Source organism: Chiloscyllium plagiosum, unplaced genomic scaffold (assembly GCF_037043375.1).
Source record: "Chiloscyllium plagiosum isolate Xiang-an unplaced genomic scaffold, Cpla_swu_hap1 HiC_scaffold_23, whole genome shotgun sequence".
Taxonomy (NCBI): Eukaryota; Metazoa; Chordata; class Chondrichthyes; order Orectolobiformes; family Hemiscylliidae; genus Chiloscyllium; species Chiloscyllium plagiosum.
Genome location: NW_028270161.1, coordinates 2,766,795 through 2,773,476, shown reverse-complemented (window position 1 = coordinate 2,773,476; position 6,682 = coordinate 2,766,795). Strand labels below are relative to the sequence as shown.

At 42.4% G+C, this 6,682-nt stretch overlaps 1 pseudogene; it reads right to left on the bottom strand.

The window, feature by feature from the left end:
- Positions 1–1,582: 1,582 nt before the first annotated feature.
- On the bottom strand, positions 1,583–2,505 carry LOC148145801 (uncharacterized; annotated as a pseudogene).
- Between the last annotated feature and the right edge of the window lie 4,177 nt (positions 2,506–6,682).

Genomic DNA, 6,682 nt, shown 5'->3' with positions numbered 1-6,682 from the left:
TGCAACGGACAGCTGGAACTGGCAACCAGAAGCGGCAGATTCAAACCACTACAAATGCCGGAGGAAAGATCACAGAAGCGCTTCACAGGAGGCTCCCAAGCACTGAGGATGTCACCTAGACAGGGGATGAAACATCTGGAACACAAATTCCCAGCTCGGCGAACAGAACCACAACGACGAGCACCCAAGCTACAAATCTTCTCCCAAACTTTGAATTGATAACACCTGTTTGTAACTAACCTCGATCCTTTCTAGTCTAATATCTCGTACAATCATTCTTCTCCTCAACATTATTCTGGTTTCCTGAGTGAAAACCGATGAGAAATGTTCGTTTAGCACCTCTCCGATCTCCACAGGGTCCACACTCAACTTCCCACTTCTGTCTTTGATTGACCCTATTCCTACCCTAATCATCCTTTTATTCCTCACATACCTATAGAAAGCTTTAGGGTTCTCCTTTATTCTAAAGACTGCTCGTGCCCTCTCTTTGCTCTTCTTAACTCTCTCTTTAAATCCTTCCTTGCTGATCTGTAACTCTCCATCGCCTCATCTGAACCATCTCGCCTCATCAACACATAAGCCTCCTTCTTCTTTGTAACAAGAGATGCAATTTCTGTAGTAAACCACGGTTCCCTTACCTCATCACTTCCTCCCTGCCTGACAGGGATATGCCTATCAAGGACACGCAATATCTGTTCCTTAAACCAGCTCCACATTTCCATTGTCTGCATCCCCTTCATTTTGCTACCCCATTCTATGCCTCCTAATTATTGCTTAATTGCATTATAGTTGCCCTTGCTCCATCGATAACTCTTGACTCTTGACCCTTTCCATCGCTAAATTAAACGTAACTGAATTATGGTCACTCTCACCAAAGTGCTCACCTACAATTAAATCAAACACCTGGCCTGGTTCATTACCAAGTACCAGATCCAGTGTGGCCTCCCCTCTTGTTGGCCCTTCGACATATGTGTCAGGAAACCCTCCTGTACACATTGGACAAAAAGTGATCCATCGCGTACTAGAGTTATAGCATTTCCTGTCAATGTTGGGGAAGTTAAAGTCCCCCATAATGATCACCCTGTTCCTTTCACTCCTACCCAGAATAATTTTGCTAATCCTCTCTTCCACCTCCCTGGAACTCTGCGGAGGCCTATAAAAAACTCCAAGCAGTGTGACCTCTCCTCTCCTGTTTCTAACCTCAGCCCACACTACCTCAGGAGACGAGTCCTCATCAAAAGTTCTCTCAGCCACCGTTATACTATCCTTACTAACAAGGCCACACCTCCCCCTCTTTTACCACCTTGCCTGTTCTTAATGAAAGATCTAAAACCTGGAACCTGCAACATCCATTCCTCACCCTACTCTATCCATGTCTCCGAAATGGCCACAACATCGAAGTCCCAGGTACCTATCCATGCTGCAAGCTCACCTACTTTATTTCGGATATTTCTGGCGTTGAAGTAGACACACTTCAAACCACTTCGCTGTCTGCCAGCACATTCCTGTGACCCTGAAATCTTGTCCCTATCCTTCCTAATCTCATCCTCCTGTGCACTGCGGTTCCCATCCCCCTGCTGAGCTAGTTTAAACCCACCCGAATAGCACCAGCAAATTCCCCATCCAGGATATTAGTACCCCTCTGGTTTAAGTGAAGACCGTCCTGTTTGTACAAGTCCCACCTTCCCCAGAATGAACCTCAATTATCCAAGTACCTGAAACCCTCTCTCCTGCATCATCCTTGCAGCCACGTGTCCAGCTGATATCTCTCCCTATTCCTTGCCTCACTATCACGTGGTACTGGTAACAAACCGGAGATAACAACTCTGTTTGTTCCAGCTCTCAGCTTCCACCCTAGCTCCCTGAAATCCTGCCTTACATCCCTATCCCTCTGTCTATCTATGTCGTTGGTCCCTACATGGACAATGACTTGAGGCTGGTCACCCTTTCCCTTCAGGACCTCAAAGACACGATCTGAGACATCATGGACTATGGCATCTGGGAGGCAACACATCAACCGCGAGTCTCGTTCGTTCCCAACAAACCTTCTATCTGAGCCTCTAACTATTGAGTCCCCAATGATTAACACTCCCCTCCTTTCCCTCCTTCTCTTCAGTGCAACATGGACAGGCTCTGTGCCAGAGACCTGGGCCCCACTGCATACCCCTGGTAAGTCGTCCCCCTCAACAGTATCCAAAACAGTATACATGTTTTTCAGGGGAACAACCGCAGGGATCCCTCCACTGACTGCTTTCTCCCCTTTCGAACAGTCACCCAGCTTTCTTTATGCCTAGGAGTAACTACTTGCCTGTAACTCTTAGCTATCATAGCCTCTGTCTCCCGAATGATCTGAAGTTCATCCAGCTCACACTCCAGTTCCCTAACACGGACTTGGAGGAGCGAGAGTTGGGTGCACTTCCTGCAGATGTACCTGATTGGGACACTAATGGCGTCCCTGACCTCTGACATCATGCAGAAGGAACATTGTTCTCCCTGCACTGCCATCCCTGCTAGTCCCAATAGTCACAAAGTGAAAAAGAGACGCTTACCTGATGTGTCCCTGGTCTTTAAGGTTAGAGGAGGTGGTTGGGTGTGAAGCTCTACAAAGGGCTTGTAGAAAATACTGACTTATATAGCAGGACGGAAATAAAAATAACAAGTCCCTCCTTTCCCAGAAACCTCTGCTCTCTGACTTCAAATTTTATTCAGTCAGATTTTATGAATTCTTTTAGGACTAGTGAACTCGCCTTTTACAATCAATTTTAACTGATCCATGTTATTCTTAGTGATGCTGCACTTCATGTAAATAAATGGCAACTTCATTTAATGTCTTCTTTGCTGTACTCAGATGATTTCTTTATATAAACATTCCATACTGTTACCTTCTGGGTTAAAGCTTTCCCAAATCTTTTAATTATCTACAGGCTCAGACAAATGTGTCTTTTCAGTATAGATAAACACAATTGCTAGCAATATGGACGCATCATCCATTGAGTAACACATTAACTGAATAAGCTCTCATGGATTCAGTTTATAGTGCTGGAAATTTCTGGAAATTCCTTTCCAAATTATTTTAGCTTGCTCCTAAAATTTCCCTTGAAGAGTACCCATTCTTCCACATTACTGTTTGATGCATAAATCACAGGCTCTTGTGATTTCTCTTCCAATTCCATAATCATCTCCACCTACTCAATCATGTCTGAGGAAGCAATACAGTAATTCAAACTGTCAGTGATAAATTCAGCAGGTACTAATCATTCTTTCATTATAGTCAGAAGTCACATGACACCAGGCTATAGTCCAACAGGTTTATTTGAAATCACAAGCTTTTGGAGCACTGCTCCTTCGTCAGGTGAAGCACTTTGAATTTGAATTTGAATTTGAATTTGAATTTGAATTGAATTTATTGTCACGTGTACCGAGGCACAGTGAAAAGCTTTGTCTTGCGAGCAATACAGGCAGATCACAGAGTTAAGGAGCGTAGATAAATAAATAATAGGTAAACAGCAACAAAAACAAAAACACAGGTACAGGCGAATGTTAAGGGTTTGTGAGTCCATTCAGTATTCTAACAACAGTAGGGTAGAAACTGTTACGAAACCGGCTGGTGCATGTGTTCAGGCTTCTGTACCTTCTCCCCGATGGTAGAGAAAAACATTGCCAGGGTGAGATGGATCTTTGAGAATGCTGGTGGCCTTTCCTTGACAGCGGGCCTGGTAGATGGATTCTATAGATGGGAGGTCGGCCTTTGTGATTGTCCGGGCCGGATTCACCACTCTGTAACCATCTCCGATCTTGAATGGTACAGTTACAATTCCAGGTAGTGATACATCCAGACAGAATGCTCTCGATGGCGCACCTATAAAAGTTGGCAAGGGTATTTGCCGTCATGCCAAATTTCCTCAGCTGCCTGAGGAAGAAGAGACGTTGTTGGGCCTTTGTAACCAGTGTATCCACATGAAGAGTTCCCACTCCGAAAGCTTGTGATTTCAAATAGATCTGTCAGACTACAATTTGGTGTGGTGTAACTTCTGACTTTGTCCATCCCAATCCGACACTGGCGCCTCCACATCATAGTTTTTCATAATAGAATCACTGAACATATTTTGTATTCCTCACTCGTGAACCGCCTTTAGAGTCTTCAAGCAGCAACTCTGGATGTGTAAGTTTTCTCTTATTCTGCCAACTCAGTTTATGCCTGTAACCTTCAGTTCACTATCTTTTCTCCCTCAATCTCAGTGTTTCAACCTTTTGGAAGCTATCCTTTTTACTGATAGTTCTAAATTTAAAAAGAAACAATGGTTGAAACCCAATCTACCAATGCATGATGTTAATTTATTGGAGGGAAAAACTTCAATTTCAGGATATTTAAGAGTAACAAGGGTTTGTTTTGAGAAAAATATAAGATTTAAATTTAACAACAGTAGTCAGTCAAGTAGATTCTTCCAACCTCTGAGTTAATAATTCAAATAATGAAAACCTTTCTGTGAAATTCCCAGCTCAGTTTCTCAGCATCTCAAAATTCAGTTTGTTCTATCACTCTGGACTTTGGTCTTGCATTCATTTTAATTTGTTTTGCTTGCACAAAACTAGTGAAAACTACAGCCTGAAGCAAAATTCTAATATGTAGCAGGAAAATTTAACTTTGGCCCAAAAGATATCTATTAAAATATGATGACCTTGACGCTAATTCAGCAATCCTGTTTGAAATGGTACAGGAGATTCCATCTTTCTACCTTTCATCAGAAGCAAAATATTCTGAGGATTGGTCATTCGACCTGAAATGTTAGTTTTAATTTCTCTCCACAGATGCTGCCAGACCTGCTGAACGTTTTCAGCAATTTCTGTTTGTGTTTTGGATTTACAGCATCCACAGTCCTTTTGAGTTTTTTCTCTACCTTTCATAATTAGAATACTCTTCCTGCACATTTTATATAAGTGTAGGCAAATATGACTGTTCTGTGCTTCAATGGGCAGCAGCCCTGTCTCTGAGTTAGAAGATCAAAATCAAGTCCCACTCCAAGGAAAGTGTGTCTATAATGTGGTCAAACAGGCTGAGGATCCCTGTAACACACACCAATGGTAGGCAGTAAGAGTGGGAAGGATGTCTGCTCAGAGGTGTAATGGAAAGAAATTTCAGCTTTGACAATCACTCTTCATTGCTCAGGGCTGTAACATGCATCTTCAAATGCATATTGCCAAGCAACCTGGACTCTTTGGGTAGGGTGGTAGCCTGGGTAGCCAGTGCAGAACAGATTGATGTGAGTATCACAGGATTTGATCGTCTCTGCATTGGTTTTGGGAGCTGCTTCCTTGCCTACTCACAGCGGAGGTGCCTCTGGGCAGAGATCAAAACAAGGAGAGGAGAGTTTCAACACAATGCAAGTTGGAGATCTTAAGGCATATTTTTGGCTGCATGGAAATCTAAGTCAGCAACAGAAGATAGGCAGAAGAATACAAGCAGTGCTATCCCAGTGGATAATGACAGCTTCTATACACAGCTGAAGAAGGAGTGTTTATCCATTGTCACTGTAATGCATTGGACAAAATATAAAAATAAAACAAAGACTTGCAGATGCTGGAGATCTGAAACTAAAACAGAAAATGCTGGAGAAACTGAACAGGCCTGGCAGTATCTATGGGGCGAGAAACAGAGTTAATATTTTGATCTGATTTTTATTAAGCAACACCGGACTTAAAACTTTAAATCTTGTTTCTCTCTCTCCACATGCTGCCAGACCTGCTGAGGTTCTCCAGTAGATTCTGTTTTAATTTGAGATAAAATACTTAGTGCTTGAGGATGAAAATGAATGAAATATAATGTAGCATCAGTGAAGGAGCAGAAAGACATTAATATAACCTTCCAGACTTTTTCCTGTCTGAACTTGCCCATTCACAGATGGGCAGATTTAATTTTGCGACTCACTTGAAATGCTTTAAATGTCTCACGTGATAGTTTGACGTGTTGTAGTTGTCATTAAACTAACACATGAAGCAATTCTAGTATGTTTGATAGAAGAGATTTTTAAAATGCTAACTCTGTTTCTCTCTCCACAGATGCTGCCTGGGCTGTTGAATTTCTCCAGTATTTTACTTTGGATTTCCAGCATCGGCTATAATGTTTTCAATGACGTCTCTGCAACCAGGGAATGCATTCAGACATCTGGGTGATATGGTGCCACTCTCTGCTTCTCTACATATTGTCATGTTTCAGGTAGCTTCACACCAGCAGCAAAAAACATCTGTATAAACCAGTCCTTACAAATAACAAAACTGACCCTTAATGACAGCAACATTGGGGATAATGAAAGTTGGAACCTTTGTGAAAATGGATGAGAAAGAGCTGGGCAATAGTCTTCCTTGTTCTTCTTCCTGCTATTAGCAGAGTTCCTTACTCAATAATATTAAGCTGGATTGTATACTTGCAGATTTGATACAGGCACCACCACAACACATATGGCTTTTTGTACATATTTAGGTTTCCCAAGACAATATGCCTCATGCCACAGTGAACCAGAAACCTAATATGTTATAAAGATACCCAGCACACACGGCTAATCGCACACCTCAGAAATGTTCAAATGATGAAGCGGGTGAAAGTGGGTACTGCAGATGCTGGAGATCAGAGTCTAGTGGTGCTGGAAAAACTCAGCAGGTCAGGCAGCATCTGAGGAGCAGAAAA